Below are 20,928 nucleotides of genomic sequence, written 5' to 3' on the forward strand. Positions count from 1 at the left end.
AAATAATTAGCCTATACTGAATATAATGGAATTTGATTTTTAAGTAAATAGAAGTTTTACAAATACACTGCTGTTATTTGCAAATGCATACCACAAATGTTTGTGCCAAGTATGGAACTATTCTGCTGTTTTATGTGTTTCATTCAACTATTTCAAAATATTTTTTAATGTTGCGAGACATTTCTAAGACATAACTGGCAATGATTCAGACATGCATTGGATTAGATCAAAAGATTAGAGGCTATTTGGTATTCCACTCAAGTTTTCTTTCAACTCCCCAGGTTGTATTTAGCCTTCATATCCCCATTCTAGAATATTTTTGATTTCTGCCGGCCATCACTTTAGAACAATGGGTTAGGTGAATTCAACAGGAATTCTAATTTGATTTTAGTATGCTAAATATGGATTTACAACTCCTTTTTGGGGAAGTTACTAAATTTACAGTAGTTCCCTAGATTGTTGTATAAGCATTTTATTGTGGTTTAGCATGTACTACAAACTTGGATACTAGACAGAAATTCATTTTCAGCAATAGTTAAGGTGAGGAATCATATTGCTTTGGCTTCAAATATTTGTGTCTCAAGCAAATACTTTTTGAACTTTACCGACCAAAACTATACGAGCATCAATCATTTTTTTACAGTCTGAATACTCTTCAAGTGCAGCAGTGTTGTCTAGAAAGATTGAGAGTCTTATCAACACTATTCACAGCTCCAATATTTCAAATGTCTTACTTATAGTTGTATCACATTGTGTCAGAGTTCAAAATACATTATCTGGTATAAAATTTTATTTTTTCTTGACAATATATTATTTTAGATCAGTAGAAAGACTTACGAGTTCTTTAGGTAATGTCAGGCATGAACAATCAGACCTACACATGCAGAATTCAAGCTAGCTACGTTATCACATTCTGCCTATGATACATGAATCTCTCTAGACTAGCAACCTTCACTTGGGAATAAATAGCTAAGGCTCCAAAGAACATGCAGAAGATTAGTCCTAACCCTACTCTTGAGCCCTCCTCCCTACCAGGTTGGTTCCTTCTCAAAAAATATTCAGCTACGCAAGGAGAAGTTCCAATTACTGTATTTTTCAGAGTATAAAATGCACCAGAATATAAAACGCACCTAAGTTTTTGAGGAGGAAAATAAGAAAAAAGCTGATTGGCAGGTGGATTGGCTTCATGGAATATCCCCAATCAGCTGTTCCCAGAGGTGAATTTTAGCAACAGGTTTCTTGGTTGTCAGCTCTATGCCTTGGTTTTTTTTTTTTTTTTTGTTTTGTTTTTTGCTTTTTTTCCTGCCTCTGAAAGCCTCTGAAACAGTATCAGAAAAAAAGCCCCTGAAGCTCTGTTTGGGGTTTCTTTTCTGAAGCTTCATTTCTAACGCTTTTTTCAGCCTCTGAAACCTCTGTTTGAGAAGCTGGGTGGGGCTACATTTGGAGTATAAGACACACCCAGATTTTCACCCTCTTTTTTTGGGGGGGGGGAAGGTGCATCTTATACTCTGAAAAATACTGTAGTAAATTCATGGGACATCACACTAAGATTGTTCCATCAGCTTGAAACATTTGGTATGTTGGCCAAATGTTCAGAATGATTTGAATGACATTTTTATTCAGAAGTTAATGTGGATTGTAGAAATATTGTTTGTGGCCTCTACATGTCCAGCTGAGTACAAAAGTATAAACTCAAATTCCTCTCATCTCAAATTGAGTAACATTTATGAAGGCAGTGGATGGGATTAAGGATTATTTAAATGACCATGTTGTCCTACAGTATTGTCCTACATATTCATTTTTTTTCATGAATATGTATGTGTTGGTATCTTTTTATCTATTTATTGATATTTATTTATTTAACATATGTTATCTACACAGGGTTATGAAGTGTAGACTACCTCCACAATGGTATACTCTGGGCAACATTCTGTCTTAACAGAGTGACTAAAAGTCTACACACATGGTGACCAAATAGGATACCTGTATGGCTTCCCTCATGGTCAGAAATTACAGAGGCAACAATTAGATTACAATAGAGTTTTTTAAGAACTCACTGACAAAAGACATTGGAGCCTGGATCCATATTTTGCAATTAAGCATAAAAGGTTCAAGTAGAAATAGTGAGTACCTAAGCAGACCGGCCATTGATAATAGAATAGATATTATAAGTTATTATGCTACAAGAGACTCAGTTTAATCACTTCAAAAAATTACAACAAAGTTACATTTCAGATGTGAAGAAAATTTCTTGAAGGAAATTATGGAATTGATTGGTTGGCAGTAGTGGTTGGATTCATTTTTGATCTCCATTCCCAATTCCTACAGATACAGAAAAATATTTTTAAATGTATGTTATGAAAAAATGGTGTCATAAACTAATCTAATTGTATCTATGACGAAAATGGAATCTGATTTTTTTTACAGACTGTTCTCTGTTAAGATTAATTCGTTTACCTGATATTTTATAATCATTTCCTAAACTAATTTCTTATTTTATCCATGGTAGACCAATGCAGATAATAGAATTTGCAATTTACAACCAAAAATGCACTGATAAAAAGAGCAAAACAAATTTTTATTATCCATCAGAGAATTAGAGGATTATAGGTATTCCTTCTATTCACCAAGTATGTATATAATTCAAGTTATCACACTGTCAAATTTAATATGATGTTCCATTCTGTTTTGGAGTGTTTATATTATCACTTTGGTTGTTATATTTGATCTTATTATTGTGTGAGACGGATTATGTAGGAGTATCACAAATATCTGTGAAAGCATAGATTCTTTTCACCCAATTAGTGGTTGTCAAGATGGAGCCTGGAAAATTTGATTATTAAGGGATAACAAAGTTGATTCAGGCCACTCTTTTAGGTGAGGAAGGTTATAAAAGTAACAGTGTTTTTTAATAGTTATTTTGTATTGATGAAGTATATTTGTTTGATCAACTTTTTTAATGATTAAAGGGAGCTGAAAAGTACTTGCTAACAAATATAATGGAAATGAATGCTTAAATATTATTTTGAGCATCTTAAAATGGCAAAATTGATTGTAATTACACAGAGAGAAGAGGCAAATATGGTCAAAAGGCATTAGTATATTCACTTAATGCAAAGAAGAATTGTAATGCCATTTCAACTTCCACTGTTCTGTACCAGAAATTACATAGTATTTTTCTCTTAATGTGTTGCCATTTTTAAAATAGGCAAAATTGTTGTTGGTTTTTTAGAGTAGCTCAAGAATAATATTAAAAAATGGTAGAATGATTCTACCTCCCATCTGCTGAAGCAGTTAAAATAAATAAATAAAAAGATGTACCATATTTTTTGGAATATAAGACGCACCTTAGTTTTTGGGGAGGAAAATAAGAAAAAAGCTGATTGGCAGGTGGATCAGCCTCCTGGAATACCCCCAATCAACCCCCAATTCCCAGAGGTGAATTTTACCAACAGGTTCCTTGGTTGTGAGCTCTGTGCCTTGCTTTTTTTTTTTTTTCCCTGCCTCTGAAAGCCTCCAAAACAGAGCTTCAAAAAAAAAAAGCCTCTAAACTCTGTTTGGGAGCTTCTTTTCTGAAGCTTCTTTTCTGATGCTTTTTTCAGCCTCCGAAACCTCCGTTTGAGAAGCTGGGCAGGGCTACATTTGGAGTATAAAATGCACCCAGATTTTCACCCTCTTCTTGGGGGAGAAAAGGTGTGTCTTATACTGCGAAATACGGTACTTCCATCAGCCGTAATACAATGAAATCCAAAAATCAGGGATTTCAGAGTGAAGAAGGCAGTAGGGTAGAGTTGGCATTGGATAGAGATGTGAGTGTCTTACTTGGAAAATAGGAAAAACAAAACAAAACAAAATGAAATTCACCTTAGTCAAGTACCTATCTTTTTTTAAAAAAAATGCTGCAAATAATATTTAGGAAAATTTTATTGGCATAACTGTATGGGAAGGTTCCTTTAAGTAATGAATTAAAATCATCTTGCTAATCATCTTACCAACTCCTTTAGGTCTAGGACAACTCACTGCCAATAGCTCAGACAAATGGCTATCCAATCTCTTCTCCAGCGATGGAGCACCCACAACTTCTGAAGGCAAGCCATTCCATCGGTTGACTGTTCTTCACTGTTAGGAAATTTCTCTTTAGTTCTAAGTTGGTTATCTCCTAGATTATCTTCCATTCATCCAATAGCTTCTTCTCCTGTCTTCAGGTGCTTTGGAGAATAGGTTGACCCCTTCTTCATTGTAGAGGTCCCTCAAATATTACAATCATACTATCAAGTCACTCTAATCCTTCTTTTCATTAGACTAGATATACTTAATTCCTTCAACTGTTCATGTGTTTTAACCTCCAGTCCTCAATCATCTTTGTTGCTCTTCTCTGCACTCTTTCTAAGGTCTCAATATCTTTTTATATCTATCAAAACATATTTTCTATATCTGCAAACCTGGGGTACCCTGGGTATTTTCTGTACCGTCCCAAAGGAGAGGGAGGGATTCCACTCAGCAAGTTATTTGACTACCTTCATTGACCTAACAGTAGCATTGATACAATCCTGAGAGAAAGATTGTACAAGAAATTAGGAGAGACTTCAATTGATTGTCACTTAGGGAGATTGTGCTACTCTGCAGAAATACCTATGTTCATTTGATGACAATGGAGTCCTCATTATCCTATCCTCATCACAATATGAATTAAAGAGTGCTGTATCCTTGCCCCATTACTGTGAAGCTTCCTTTTTAATTGCATTTTTCAGGCTGTGTTAATTAACACATTTCATCCCCCATAGTTGACACACAAATCCATCTCTATCTTACTATATGCTGCTCTTGCCATCCTTTCTCCCTCTCAAATAGGATTTCAAAAAAGCCTCCAAACATTAGCTAACTTCTTCTACCGTGAACATTTATAATTATTCAAAAACAAAACTGATCCTAAAGGACTTTTCAACTGCCAATATAAACAACAAATAAATGTATCTCACCAAGTGCTTTAAATATCTAAGTATTACCTTTTGTTTATTCTCCACATGAAAACAACAAATCAGCAAGATACTATTGTATGCAAGAGGGCTTCAGAGGTAATAATCAGATATATTAGCTGTACAGACAATCATTTTATTGTTTAGCATTAAAATAATCACACTCTTGTTCTGTGCTGCACCATACTGACCTAGAAAAGGATATAATATACCTAAAAGTACTTCAGTCAAAGTGCATAACAACCATCTTGCAAGCGTTCAGATTCAGCCTGCTAGTTTTAGGAAGATTTGAACTAGGATTTCCTTCTCCAGCTATTTGCATGAAGTGACCTCTCTCCTGCTTGGCCAAAGTATTAATAGTGATGGTTGTAGATTAAGTATTTCTAAGATCGAACAATATATAAATTTATAAATTGATGGGCATAAAGTCATCAAATATTTTTTAATCTTGATACTTTTGGTACTTTCAACTAAAAAAATCTGCCCTTTCACTATAGCAGGCACGCTATCAAGTTTAATATCCTACTATTTAAATTTGAGAAGGGGTGATTAATAATACAGTATTTCCTATTCAGATTGTCATTGCATTGGTTCAGAAGTAGTTGAATCAGTTGAATCAAGGAAGTACAAGGGCTGACATTGTGGTGTAAAGAAAATAATCTTACACTTAACACCAAAAAAACTAAAGAACTTATAACTGACTTCAAGATGACGAGAGTTATACATTTACCATTCTACATAAATGGTGAGGAGGTGGAGAGGTTTGGTAGTTTTAAATTTCTGGGCATTTATATCTCAAAGGACTTCTCATGGACTATGAATATTAACATGCTTGTGAAGAAGGCACAGAAGAGGCTGTACTTCCTGAGAATGCTCAGGAAGATAAATGTATCTCAGCATCTACTTTTGTCCTACTATCGCAGCACCATTGAGAGTGTCCTGACATACAGCATTCTTGCATGGTATAGGAGCAGCTCTGTAGCGGACAAAAAAGTGAGTGAGTTAAGTAAATTTCATTGTATGGGTATACTGTGTATACATGTACAATGACAATAAAGTTGTTATTATCATGAAGCAATTAGGTTTGGTGATCAATTCTAAGATACCTTCTTGCCAGACTGAACATAGAACATGGAATAATAGAGTTGGAATGAACTTTGGAGACCTTCAAGTCCAACTCCCTGCTCAAACAGGAGACCCTATCTCATTTCGAGGTGGCGCAGTGGTTAGAGTGCAGTACTGCAGCTACTTCAGCTGACTGCTAGTTCAGCAGATCAGCACATCAAATCTCACCAGGCTCAAGGCTGACTCAGCCTTCCATCCTTTCGAGGTAGGTAAAATGAGGACCCGGATTGTGGGGGCAATAAGCTGACTTTGTATAAAAAAGAACACCGCTTAGGGGCCCCCGAAAGCCCTACTAAGCAGGTATATAGAAAAATATGAAGGCTATTGCTTAATGCGTTGTAAGCCACCCTGAGTCTCCGGAGAAGGGCGGCATATAAATCAAACCAATAAATAAATAAATAAATAAATAAATAAATAAATAAATAAATAAATAAATAAATAAATAAATAAATAAATTTCGGACAAATGGTTGTCCAGTCTCTCTTTGAAAGCCTCCAGTAATGGAGCACCCACAACTTCTGAAAGCAAGCTATTCCATTGATTGACTGCTCTCACCATTAGGAAATTTCTCCTTAGTTCTAGATTGCTTCTTTCCTTGGTTAGTTTCCAGCCATTGTTTCTTGTCTTGCCTTTTGGTGCTTTGGAAAACAGGTTGACCCCCTCGTCTAAGAGTGTATACTTTTTTTAAAAAATATAGCAAATACCTCCATTGACAGTTCTTTAAAAAGTTGCTAAATTTTGCCTATTGCAATTTTCCCCCCTGAAGTCATCCAGTTTAAATGGTCAGGGCTGCGATGCCTAGATGCAGCTACTCAATGTTATTTATCGTCTTCCTATTTATTTTAGCCAAAGTGTGATGTCCCCGCAAAACCTCCAGCCAATTGCTGAGGAAGCCTTTCCATTAACTGATGCCCAACATCAGGGCAAAGATTCCAAGAGACCAAAAGCAGTTGCTGAAGTAAAAGCCACTTTGAGCATCTGGAATTAAAAGCTGGCATCAAATTTAGGTTGGTCTAATTTGACTTCCCTCAGTGCTGCTTCCAATTGTGTATGCTTTTCAGATGTTGTAAACATCTGAACCAGTAGCTTCAGACAAATTTAGGATTATTTATGCTTCACTACTTTTTGGTCACTGGAAATGGTCTGGCTACAGACTGTAGGCTGTGCTACCAGCAAGATACTGTTAATCTCAGACACTCTACCTGCTTCTTTCTGCTGGCTTTTCTGCAGCTGTGCCAATCTACTAAAGTGAATTATAGCAACAGCCACTGTAAAACAGGGCACCAAGCCACGTTCTAGCATGCAGAGATTACATTAACTTCATTATCTATTTTATCTGCAGGAGTTTGCTGACCCTCTTCTCTCTTTTTTTCTTCTTCTTCATTTTAGGATCGTTCTCTTGACATAGAACAGAACTGGAGGCAACAGCTTTCTTTTTGAGTTCTAATTGCCTTAACCTGTTAACAGTAGGAGAATTCATTTGCTTTCCATCTTACTTTTGCTCTTTTTGGAAAAGCAAGCAGAGGCTGTTATCTGTGATGCCAGCCTGCCAAATCCTCATTAGTATCTCCACTCTCCAACAATTGTGTGCCCAAGTTCTGATGTAAGACTATTTCCCCAATTGAAAGAATTGTACGAAGGCAATGGTTCCACTGCCATTGCTTGCTATTTGTAGATGGTGGATGGTACAGAAAGCTAAATCCTTTCTTCTACAGGTATCCATTTTTTTAAATAAATAACCCCAGTATTTTTTTTTTTCACTTTTTAATAAGGAAATGGGGTCAGAAATGTTTTGTGTGCTAGAATACTCCAGTGTTGGGTTACAAGGAAGTCGAGTAGAATGGAAGCAATGAACTAAGGAGTTGAGACCCAGTTATATGATGCTGAGCTACATGCAGACAAAGCTAGCAGCTAGGAATCTGTAGACAGTCAAGCAAGCAGACAAAAGGACAGAAAGACTGAGCAATGGAGTAGATATAAAATTATCCCAAATCATGAGAGCAGCGGTGAACCGAAAGTCATTTTCGAAGTTCCTCACAAAACTAAACAGACATTCCTTGACAGTTTTACTTCTTTGGACATTGAGTTTGCATTCCCTGGTAGAGTTACATTTTTCTCTCCAAAAAAAGGACTATGGGATTACCATTTCCAGTTTATACATTTCTGAATGAGCACTTAGAAGACAACACCATTAGAATATTCAATATATTCAACATTAGACTTTCCATCATCTTTTTTGCTGCATTAAATTGGAATTTTGCAATCCTATTAAAATGTCTGTTTCTTTCAGGGCTTTAGTGAAAAGAAAGTTTCATGCACATTAAAATTTTCCCAACTACCAAGAAGGTTTTTTTTAAAAAAAATCCAGTATAGTTGAAGCTCAGCACACACAGTAGCTTCATGGTATTTTTTTAAGTATATTGTCTTGCTGGCTGGCCTAATAACATTTTTTTTAAATACAAGTTTTATTGAAAATTTTCTTTCATCATACATATTTTATGAACAGAGTTCCGGTTGACGTTGCAGCGGGAATGGACTGGAAAATAGCGGGCTCTGATGAGCCGCTTGAAATCCAGCCGGATGAACCACTGCCGGGAAGCTTTCCAGCCATAGCTGTCTTGTAGGGATGGTGAAGGAAGGAGAGGTGTTTCGTGAAACATGAGGAATTGGCAATTTCCTCTCTGGAACAGAAACAGCTCTCCCAAGGTGGCAGCGGGGGCGGCAGCCATCTTATGGTGGCCACCTTGAAGCTGGGACAACTGGACCTAAGAATTGAGCAGGAGTGGTGTTTGGATGGAGTGCTAGAGCTGGGTGAGATAATTGCCAATATATACTAAGAAAAAATTGAAATTGGAGTCTTAAAAGAAATTTCTGAGCTTAGACTAGCAGCTATCTGACGCTTGGGAAAAAAAACACACATGCGGAAAAAAGAAAAAGTGGGGACTGAAATACAAAAAGCCTAAGAAGAAGCCTTAGATCTGGAAATTTGGGAAAAGCAAAATATTTCAAAAGGGAAAAAAAGTGATTTTCAGAAGAAAACAACAACTTATATCAGGATTTTAAAAATTTCTGGATATTTTGATAATTAATCGGACTTCTTTGTAATGGAATAGAAATGGAGAATGCCATCTGCTGGAGGAAAGAATAAGTACTGTAATACTCTACTCAAATAGACAAAACAGAAGAAATAGAGCTGGAAGACTCGATCTTGGCCATACAGAAGAAGATAATTTGGACACTGTGAGAACATTTAAGGAGTGACTGTGTTTTACATCTGAGTTTATGTTTCGTTTCCCTCCTCTCCTGTAAAACAGTCTTTTAATTGGATTTGACTGTTGTTGAATTTAGACAATTAATAATTGAGGAGATCATTTTAATTTTGAAGAACAAAGGAATAATTGAAGAAGAAAAAAAAAGAAAAGAAAAGGAGATATAAGAAAATTAAATAGACTTTAAATTTTGGCTAATTGCAAAGAGATAATTGGAGAGGTTTTAATAATCTTGTAAATCGCTACAAAATGGAGTTGCAGATATATGAAGAGTTATTTCTGATGTTTAAAAGTATGAGTGAATCTTTATTAGGCAAAAAAGAAACAGAAAATTCACTGAAATATATAGAAAAAGAAAGTGAAAAGGAGTTTGAAGAGGGAATTGTAAATGAGAAGCAGTAAGTTAACAATGTTGAAGAGAAAATATTAAAAAATAAAAATCAGATAGATAATATTACTGAAATTATTGGGAATGTATTGGGAATTTAAATTGTTATTGTATTGGTAAGAGAGAAGAATTAGAGGATACACTGTGATGTTATTTAGGTGAAAGCATTGAATATGAAATGATAAAGGAGTATGTAAAGAGAATAATATGGCAGAAATTGAAATAATAAGATATGGTGAAAAATGACTATAAGTGATTATATTAAAAAGATGAGTGGATAGAATTTGTTTATATTAAATCTCAGCAGATAGAAATGTGAAAATAAGTAATTTGATAACATTATTAATTTTGATAACAATGTAAATTAAGATATTTAAAATGTCAATTGTAAAGAGAATAACAATGTTGAAATCATGTAAGCAATTAGAATGAATAGGACTTGTTTGTGATAAACCTCAGCAGATGGAAATGTGAAAATAAATATTTTAACAACATTATTAATTTTGATAACAATGTAAATTAAGATGAATATTCAAATGCTAATGATTGGGAAGAATGAATTAGAGACATGAAGAAAGATAATAAATAACTGAAATAATTGTAACTGAGGAGAAATATAAGGCGTAAAATGATCTTATCTGTAAGTAAAGTTGAAAATGATAAAAATTATGGAAAGAGAACAACCTGGCAGAAGTTGAAATAATAAGAGATGGTGAAAAATGATTAATTTGTGATAAAGGATTATACATAAGAGATGAATATTGAAAAAAATGGGAAGATTAAAATATATTATAACTATGATGATGATTATGTATAAGATGTATAAGATATGAGCTGGTCAACACTCTGTTCATAGAATGTGTATGATGAATGGCCTAATAGCATTTTCAGGTGTGGTTTTTCCAATGTCAACCTCTAAGCCTGGATGAAAATGCCTATGGAAACGGTAATGGGAAGTGTTTTCACACAATATCGGTGTGATATTGACTAATTTATTTGTTTCTTCTGCAAAACAGATAATGCGGAGGAAAGTTCTATTCCATAACATTTGGACTTCTTGTCAGCTGGAAAGCCTGGGTGTAAGGACTTCTTGTCAGCCTGCGTGTAAGGTCTTGCCTCCCCAATCAGAGGTGGGTTTCAGCAAATTCTGACCAGTTCTGGAGAACCGGTAGCAGAAATTTTGAGTAGTTCTGAGAACCAGTAGTAAAAATTCTGATTGGCCCCACCCCCATCTAATTTCTGCCTCCCAAGTCCCAGCTGATCTGGAGGAAATGGGAATTTTGCAGTAACCTTCCCTGGAGTGGGGTGGGAATGGAGATTTTACAGTATCCTTCCCCCACCATGCCCACCAAGCCATGCCCACCAAGCCACGCCCACCAAGCTACACCACACCCACCAAGCCACACCCACAGAACCGGTAGCAAAAAATTTTGAAACCCACTACTGTCTCCAATCCTCTCAAGAAAGCAGGACTCTTGAAACAGGAACCATTTCAAAAGGAACTTTTATTGGAAGATGGTGATAGCAAGAGAACTCAGCAAGAATTAAGTTTCCCACTTAAAAACAGTAAATTAAATCAGTGCAGACAGAGCCCCTCCCAAAGTCCAGTACATCGTCAAGCCAATCCCGAGGTGTAAAATTATTATGAGAAACCCAAGCTGAGAAGGTGATAAACAGACAACGCTGTTGTTCTTCTCCAGAGGCGAGATAAGGTACCTGGCTTGAGGCACATTCTTTTCCCTCTCCCAGGCCCCAAAAGTTACAGCAAAGCAATGCAGGAAATAGAAACCAGAAATTTCATACAGAGATCCCTCCAAGCCTCCCCCCTCCCAACAGAATGCCAGCATCCCTGTAGAAATACATGGAACCTGATACTGGGTTCAAGACCTGAGCTATCACATAATGGGGTGAGCTCCCATTATTGGTTCCAGCTCCTGCCCATCTAGCAGTTTGAAAGTATGCAAATGCAAGTAGATTGATAGCAATATTTTGGTGGGAAGGTAACAGCATTCCATGCACCTTTGGCATATAGTCATGTTGGCCATATGACCATGGAAAATGTTTCCAGACTATCTATCTATCTATCTATCTATCTATCTATCTATCTATCTATCTATCTATCTATTTGTCAAGAACATATTAGGTAATATATATAAGTATAAGCATGAATTGAATACATAAAATAGATACGAATAGAGGAAACATTAGGATAGGGACAGTAGGTATGCTGGTGCTCTTATGCACACCCTTTACAGTCCTCTTAGGAATGGGGTGAGGTCAACAGTAGACAGTCTTAGGCAGGGGTGGGTTCTACTTACCTTTACTACAGGTTCACAGCGGTGCCGCGCGCTCTTCTGTGCAAGCGCAGAAGCTTCTGTGCATGCACAGAAGCATTTTGATGATGTCGGGGTCAGTGGGCAGAGCCTCCTACCAGTTTTACTACCGGTTCTATAGAACCGGTGCAAACTGGGGGCAACCCACCACTGGTCTTAGGTTAAATTTTTGGGGGTTTGGGGATGAAACCACGGAGTTTGGTAGTGCATTCCAGGCATTGACCACTCTGTTGCTGAAGTCATATTTTCTGTAATCGAGTTTGGAGCGGTTCACTTTAAGTTTGTATCTATTGTGTGCTCGTGTATTGTTGTGGTTGAAGTTGAAGTAGTCATTGACAGGTAGGACATTGTAGCAGATGATTTTATGAGCTATGCTTAGGTCAGACTGAAGACGGCGTAGTTCTAAGTTTTCTAGGCCCAGAATTTCAAGTCTGGTGGCATAAGGTATTTTGTTGCGAGCAGAGGAGTGGAGGACTGAAATATTGTGAAATATCTCTAGACACGTTCAATTGTATTAATGTCCGATATGCAGTGTGGGTTCCAGACAGACAATATGCCCTAGAAATGAGCTCTAGTGGAGCTGACTGAAAGGGAAACCTTTCATTACTTTGCTTAAGTTCAGGCTGTTCTATTAATATATATTTGAAATCTGATGATATCTGGGAGAACACTATCATTTTTTTTTTTAGTTTTAATGTTTGCATTTAGTGTAAACCCATACATAAATGAACTCTAAAGTTGTTTTTGATGAATAATTAAATTGGCACCTCAACTTTTATATTTGTCTTTCCTTCTTCTCAAGGTTTAGCAAATGCTTTTCTACCATTATAAAAATAGAACTGCACAGCTTTATTTTCAGTTTTAGAGACATCTTAGAAAAGCAGGAACTCTCAAATGAGGGAGTGAGAAGAAATAATGATAAGCTTATATTTGATTATCTCTTGAGAATGTTTTCTCTGAAACCGGAAAAAAAAAAAAGATTGTGACTTTCTTTCCTCAAAACAACACCAAAGAGAAATTTTCATTTGCAAACTTCTTTAGTATAGACACTTTAGAAATTCAGTTTGTTACCAAACCTGCTATTAACTTCATCCTGACTAATATGCAGACTGAAATATAAGTTGAAATAAAGTAGTCTTCTGCTTTTTCTGAAAACTACATAGATACAGTGAACATGCTATCTTTTGGCATCTTCTAAGGTGGCTAATTTATAAAAAATAATGCCCTATTACACACAGTTATACAAGTAACACAGAAATAAACATACATGGATAAACATACATATGAATCAAATGATAACTGCAGCATCCTCTAAGTAACAAAACAAGATCATTGTCAAAATTAACAAGATCAGCAAATGGTGAAGAAGATTCCACTGCAGCTTTCAAAAACCAACTTAACATTAACATTGTTGTACATCTTTAGGTTAAAGATGTTTGAAGATATTTTGTTTAAGTGTAGCATGACCTGAAACTTGAAGGTGTTTCTTAATATATTATTCTGTGCCAGTGGTGAAATCCAATTTTTTTTACTACTGGTTCTGTGGGTGTGGCTTAGTGGGCATGGCATGGTGGGCATGGCAGGGGAAGAATACTGCAAAATCTCCATTCCCTCCCCACTCCTGAGGAAAGGATATTGCAAAATCTCCATTCCCAACCCACTCTGGGGCCAGCCAGAGGTGGTATTTGCTGGTTCTCCGAACTACTCAAAATTTCCGCTACCGGTTCTCCAGAACCTGTCAGAACCTGCTGGATTTCACCCCTGTTCTGTGCCCTATATCTTAGCAATAGCACTTAGACTTATATACCACATCATACTGCTTTGCAGCACTCTCTAAATGGTTTACAAATGTCAGCATATTGTCCCAAACGATCTGGGTCCCCATTTTGCCAACCTTGGAAGGATGGTAGGCTGAGTCAACCTTGATCTGGTTGGGATTGAATTTGGTCTGTGGGCAGAGTTAGCCTGCAGTACTGCATTCTAACTACTGCACCATCTGGACTCTCTTTAACGTAGCTTGAAGAGAGTTTTGAATTGACCTTGATTGGAACAATGATTTCAGAAGCATTGAGTCTTTAAAAGTTTAATTGTTGTCATAATCTGGCAGAGACACATAGCTGTATCTCCAATGATAAACAAGATAGTATCACATAGGATAAATAAATGCAAGGGTATTATTTATTTATAAGAGCTGTGGTGTGGTTAGATTGCAGTACTGCAGGCTACTTCTGCTGACTGTCAGCTGCCTGCCATTTGGCAGTCCGAATCTCACCAGGCTCAAGGTTGACTCAGCCTTCTATCCTTCTGAGGTCAGTAAAAGGAGGACCCAGATTGTTGGGGGCAATGTGCTGACTCTGTAAACCACTTAGAGAGGGCTGTAAAGCACTGTGAAGCAGTATATAAGTTTAAGTGCTATTGCTATTTATTTAAGCACGTTTAAAAGGTGTTCACTTCACAGAGTGAATCTGAACGGCATACATAATATTCATTAAAAAGATTTTTTAAAAAACCATTAAAGCAACCAATTTAAATTAAAAAAAATAAAAACTAGTTAAAAATGGTGGCAAAACATATAGCTAGTGCATTACATCAATTGTCATGCAGCCACCTAGCAAACTCCTCTCTATCATGGGATCCCAAGCTACTTAACAAAACCATGTTTTAATGGCTTTTCAAAAGGCCCAAAGCAGGGGTGCTTTTCAGCAGGTTCTGACAGGTTCTAGAGAACTGGTAGCGGAAATTTTGAGTAGTTTGGAGAACGGGCAAATACCACCTCTGGCTGGCCCCAGAGTGAGGAGGGAATGGGGATTTTGCAGTTATCCTTCCCCTGCCATGCTCACCAAGCCACACCACACCCACCAAGCCACGCCCACCAAGCCACACCCACAGAACTGGTAGTAAAAAAAAATGAATTCCACCACTGGCCCAAATAATTGAGGGCCAACCTCAGTATCTCTCAGGGGTGGGTGGGGGAGATATACTTCACAGGGCAAGGGCTACAACAGAAAATACTTTCTTCCTAGCTCCCAGCTAATGAAAGCCCCTATCTGACAGGACCCACAAAATGCTACTCCTTCTGGACCTAATAAGACAGGTAGATGTAAACATGGTGTTATTTTCTTAGCAGTAATTCTTTCTTATTCCAAGAAATCTACTTGGCTGAATAGGAAGTACCCAAAAGTTTACTGAAATTCCTGTCCTTGGCTGCCTAGGTATTTCTAGACCAGGGGTCTCCAAACATTCAACTCCCAGAATTCTCCAGCCAGCATGTTGAAGTCCACAAGTTGGACAAGTTTGGAAACCTCTGGTCTAGACAGTATCAACCTGGCATACAAGTAGTGGGTATAACTGGCACTGCCATGGCATTTAGAGTCCCTATTGTATTTGCCCTCTTCTTCCTTCTATATGTCTGCTCCAGAAGTAGCAGTTTGAAGAATATTTTCTGCAGTAAACACTTTTTTTTTCTACCATAGCCACTTAGGTGGAAAAAATCTGTCACTTACTCACCATCCCTCCCCCCCACCAAAAGAAAATAGCAGGGAAAAAGAAAACCTGTATGCTAATATTGATGGCATGCAAATTTTCACATTATAATCAGTAAACACAAAATGTGTTCATTGTCAAGCATACTAGAGTCATGGTGGCACAATGGTTAGAATGCAGTACTGCAGAGCTAACTCACTGTTCATGCCAGGAGTTCGATTCTGAGCTGCTCAAGGTTGACTCAGCCTTCAATCCTTCCAAGTTGGTAAAATGAGGACCCAGATTGTTGGGGGCAATATGCTGACTCTGTAAACTGCTTAGAGAGCACTGTAAAAGCACTGTGAAGCAGTATATACAGTAAGTCTAAGTAGCTATTGCTACTAGGGTAAATTAGAAACTGACTTTCTGAATTAGCTAGCTGAAGTGTCTCAGATGGAACCAAATGTCATATCAAATGCATAAAACTGTGCTTTATGTTATAAGATATCAGGAAGGTTTGCTTTAAGTAAAAATGGATACAACCAAAGATCCGTGCATCCACACAGTTATTATATAATCGATACAAATTCAAGGTAAACTGCTCCAAACTTGATTGCAGAAAATACGACTTCAGCAACAGAATGGTCAACACCTGGAATGCTCTACCTGACTCTGTTGTTACATCCCCTAACCCCCACAACTTTAACCTTAAACTATCTACCGTGGACCTCACCCCATTCCTAAGAGGTCTGAAAAGGGGGTGTGCATAAGCGCACCAGCATGCCTACCATTCTTGCCTTACAGTCCCCATTTATCTGTATTTACTTCCTCTGTTTATGTTTATACCTATACCTGCTATCTAGTACATGTTTGACAAATTAAATAAATAATAAATAAATAAATAAATAAATTTATAAATAAATAAATATTTAGGAATTTACTTTAAGCTTGGTAAAAATCAAGAAAAAAATGAACATGGAAAAAAATATCTCTCTAACTTAAATGGCAAATTTACCATTGACAGATTTTAAAAACACGAAACCGTTCCTCACAATATGCTACATTATCTTATGTAACACCTCAAAGTCTATGATGAGCTATTAATATTTCTTTGGCGCATATTCACCAGTAAATAAACAGCATTGTGTCAACGCTGTAAAGATCTGCTTTAACCATTAAAAATCAGTTGTGATCGAATAGGAGTCTGACTTTGGCACCCATCGGATGCCATGTAAGCAGGATAGGTTTTCCATATGCAAACAAAACCCTTTGATTATTCTATTGAACACGGGGATTTATGGAGAGGCATAAGAAGCATCACACAATTGCCGAAATATTAAATGCCTGATCGGGTGGCCTGTCTGATTAAACAAGTAACCCATCCGCCTTTCTTGTGGTTAAACAATATGCAGAGATTGAAAGTATCCAGTAAAACCATCCTTTAATGTCTGGGCTCATAATAGATGATAGAACCTTCCCAATGAAGTGTCCGTATCCATTATAGTTTTTCATTCTGAACTTGGCAGCGCTGCTTCCCTTATCTTTCTCTTTCCGCACATAAGCTGCAATGATGAAGGGAGCTTGTAAGGCTGTACATCAGCCTGGCCCGTTTCTTTTATCTCACTTTCCCTTTTGTGTAGTTTGACATTAATTAAAATGGCTGGCCTGTGTTCTAATAAATATGAACGCTAAATATGCTGACTTAAGAAAATGCTAAGAGTTGCCTTCCATTCCTTCACCTGCTGTACTGGGGTCTGATTTCTAAGCCTGAATTTTCTATTAAGACACATTGCCCAGTGTGTTACCAACCAACAACCATGACCAGTCATTTAGTGGGATAAATGGTTGGGATTTCCATTCTTATTCAGTGGTTTTGAATAACATATGTAGCAGGGGTGGTGTTCACTTACCTTCACTACTGGTTCGCAAATGTGAGCGCTCTCACGCGTCATCTCCACACATGCGCAGATCCTTCCGTGTATATGCAGAACATCAAAAATGGGACATGATGCTGTCCGGGCAGATGGGCGAAGTCTTCTGCAACCACCACTACCAGTTCGCCTGAACCAGATAGAACTGTCTGAATACCACCACTGATATGTAGAGCTTTCTGCCTTCAACGTGATAGCTTCTTAATTTGATTCCCAGTAATGAGAGACCTCAAGTGTCTAGCTCCTCCCAACCAAGGCTTCAGCAGTTGAGAGTTGGACAAAGGATATGCCATCCAAATCAGAGGTGGGTTTCAGCAGGTTCTGACCAGTTCTGGAGTACTGGTAGCAGAAATTTTGAATAGTTCAGAGAACCAGTAAATACTACCTCTGACTGGCCTCACCCCCCATCTATTCTCTGCTCCTGAGTCTCAGCTGATTGGGAGGAAATGGGGATTTTGCAGTAACCTTCCCCTGGAGTGGGGTGGGAATGGAGATTTTACAGTATCCTTCCCCTGCCATGACCACCAAGCTATGCCACGCACATCAAGCCACACCCACAGAACTGGTAGTAAAAAAAATTGAAACCCATCACTGATCCAAATGACTAATAGATAAAACTATCAAGAGTTTTGAGAGCTTTAGTTAATGCATAGGTATCATTGAACTAACTGATAGTTCGAAGCAGAGATAATTGCAGCAGTGATTTTTCCTTTCGTCTCTCTTTCTTTCCTGCATATCAATTCTCTGTTACAAATTCTATCGGATCACTGTGCTTGACTTACCCTACTTGGGCTACCATCAAGCTTTGCGAGAATGGCATATTCAGGAAACCAGAATCACTTGGATTTTTCAAAAGATTTCTTTTCAAAAGATTACTAATATAGGTAGTTAGTCCTTGATTTACAACAGTTTGTTTAGTGGCCATTCAGTGTTATAACAGCAGTGAAAAATGTGACTCGTGACAATTTTTCAGCCTTATGACCATTATAGCATCCCTATAGTCCTAGGATAAAAATTTGGACGCTTGGCAACTGACTCATATTTATGGTGGTTGCAGTGTCCTAGGGTCATGTAATCACCTTTTGCGACCTTCTGACAAGCAAAATCAATGGGGAAACCAGTTTCACTTAACAACCACGTTACTAATTTAACAAGGGCAATGATTCACTTAACAACTGTGGCAAGAAAGGTCATAAAATGGGGCAAAATCACTTAACAAATGTGTCACTTAGCAACAGAAATGTTGGGCTCAATTGTGATCATAAGTCAAAGACTACTTTACAGAATCTTGAAAGTCTATCAAAACAAACAAACAGGTCAATTTATACCTGTAATAGCTAGCATAATTAATATTGAGTTACCTCTCTCTTCTCTGGATTAAGATTCAATAGAAGTCTCATCTCCTCCTTTGCATTCTTAGGGAATGGTAGACATTCTATCACAGCTACCAAAGTTGGGAAAATTGCTTATGGTGATAAAAAGAAACTCTAACACTTTGCTGATGTCTGATGGCTGTTCAAAGCCTGATAGCCCTACTTGTACAATTTGTTGAAGGAATGGGAGAAAGAGTGGGCAACAAAGAAAAAAAAATGAGAACAACTATACCTGCAAGATCCTAAGTTGACTGTCTCTCTATTTTTATTATATGCAATGCCATTATAGTAATGGCCCAGTCAAGAACCAAAAGAATCAATCTAAAGGATCAGTTACATGCTGAACCTGGAAAATATATGAGCAGGTTTCTCAGGAAGAAGGGATGGAGAGGATTGGTAAGAAGCACATACCTATGAACAATTGAACCTTAGATATACTGGAAGGGCCAGGAAATACTTTAAGTTCACCCAGTAGCATTTGTTATGGTCAGCAAAGGAGATCGGATTGCTCAAAGTCAACTCATGACACGGCAACACAAATCCCATATTACCTTTACTATGTTGCATCATTGATTACATGTCCCTTATAGCCACAGCTTGTTCTGTGCAATAAAAATGCAACAATTTTTCATCATTCTGAAAAAAAATACAGAGATCTCATGGCAATCACTGGCTTTACCCATGATTACTGCCAATTTTCAAGTTATTGTAGAGATAGAAAGCTGTAAAACTTTAGAACAATTATTTTCTGAGTCTGAGGGTGCTAAGGATTTTTCTTGAACTGGGATATGGAGATCACTCTAATTTGAATCCTTTTTAAGGCTTTTCTCATTACACTGAGAAATAAAGGTCATCCTCTGAATGATTCTGTAATTGACATTGGACAACCATTTGTCTGAAATGGGGGTTATAGAGTTTCCTGCCTGAACAGGGGATTGGACTAGAAGATTTCCAAGCTCTCTTCCAACTTTTTTTTTTTTTAAAAAAATTGATTTATATGCCGCCCTTCTCCGGAGACTCAGGGCGGCTTACAATGCGCTAAGCAATAGCCTTCATTCTTTTGTATATTTATACAAAGTCAGCTTATTGCCCCCACAACTGGGTCCTCAATTTACCTACCTTAGAAAGAATGGAAGGCTGAATCAACCTTGAGCCTTGGCGAGATTCGAACCTGCAGTAATTGCAGGCAGCTGGTCTTAATAACCAGCTTAATAACAGGGTGCCTTAGACCACTGTACTACCAAGGCTCTTATTCTGTTTTTCTGTAATCAAATCCTATAAGGGCTTCAACAATTACTAGCCCATTATCAATATCATCTTAAATCTATCTACAGATTATGTATCTATTTATCTACAGATTATCTATCTATCTATCTATCTATCTATCTATCTATCTATCTATCTAATATTGTGGCCATATCATTGGAGTGACATCTTCATGTCACAATAAATCATTACCTAGAAATTGACAGAAAGGCATAAGTACCCAAATGTTCCTTGATTCCATCTGCTATCAAATCTATCATATATAGTTTGAGTCTATGCTATAACCACATTTGTTCTTGATTCACTTGACAGAAATGCTCAATTAGTTGACTTAATCTAGGCATTCAGGAGACTAAATTACCCAATCAATGAGATAAATACAAATAAAGAGTACATGTAGTGCAATTCCCAGAGAGGATCTATGAAAACACAGACCACAAAAATGGAATAACACTAAATCAGTGGTTGCACCTACAGCGTGCAGTTCAAACCACTGAAATACATTATTAATAAGCTACAGCCTATACTGGATAATGACACTGTACTTTCTTAGGCCCTGGATAGCAGGCCCATACATGTTCACACAAGAAATTGCTCCATCTGGAGCAGATTGAAGACAATAATAATGAAAATGAAAATGTGATAACAACTTGACATGGGCATGGCTTAAGATGTGAACCATCAAGAAAGAAATGGAAGGTTTAATACTCGCTGCTCAAGAACAAGCACTACAAACTAATGTCGTGAAAGCGAAAAATCCACCGACAATCCAAACTGCCGACTTTGCAATGACAAAGTTGAAACT

Source organism: Pituophis catenifer, unplaced genomic scaffold, assembly GCF_029215685.1.
Source record: "Pituophis catenifer annectens isolate HBS135680 unplaced genomic scaffold, rPitCat1.0.hap2 SCAF_4, whole genome shotgun sequence".
NCBI classification, from domain to species: domain Eukaryota; kingdom Metazoa; phylum Chordata; class Lepidosauria; order Squamata; family Colubridae; genus Pituophis; species Pituophis catenifer.